Source organism: Bison bison, unplaced genomic scaffold, assembly GCF_000754665.1.
Source record: "Bison bison bison isolate TAMUID 2011002044 unplaced genomic scaffold, Bison_UMD1.0 scf7180017864035, whole genome shotgun sequence".
NCBI classification, from domain to species: Eukaryota; Metazoa; Chordata; class Mammalia; order Artiodactyla; family Bovidae; genus Bison; species Bison bison.
In genome coordinates, this window is record NW_011494607.1 from 17,099,769 (window position 1) to 17,100,277 (window position 509).

Sequence of the window (509 nt, forward strand, 5' to 3'; positions counted from 1 at the left end):
GGGAGTTGGTGATGAACAGGGAGGCCTGGCATGCTGCGATTCATGGGGTCGCAAAGAGTTGGACACGACTGAGCGACTGATCTGATCTGATCTGATCTGATTCCATTATATGAATGAATCTTGGTTTACTCATATGCTCCCCTTTTTGCAGAATATAGGTTTTCTATTTTTGTTTTCTGTTTAAATAAAACTGCTATGGTGGCCAGTCCAGCCTTATGCTTACAGTTTTAATGATATATCTTTTGTTGTTGTATTGCTGTTCATCCTGCTGACTATGCCAGTTGTATTGCTGATCCTGTTCGTGTTGCCAATTGTCTTGCTGTTCACACTGTTTTCATTGTCTGCTGAACCCAGAGTAGGCAAGCCATGAGCTAAGAGGCTGGAAGAAGACTTGAGGAACTGTAGGAACTGCAGACATGTTTATTCTCTCCTGGCTGGCATGGCAGCCATAACACAGCCTCTCTCCTGCTGACTCAGCAGCCGTAGCAACAGCCATAACATAGCCATAG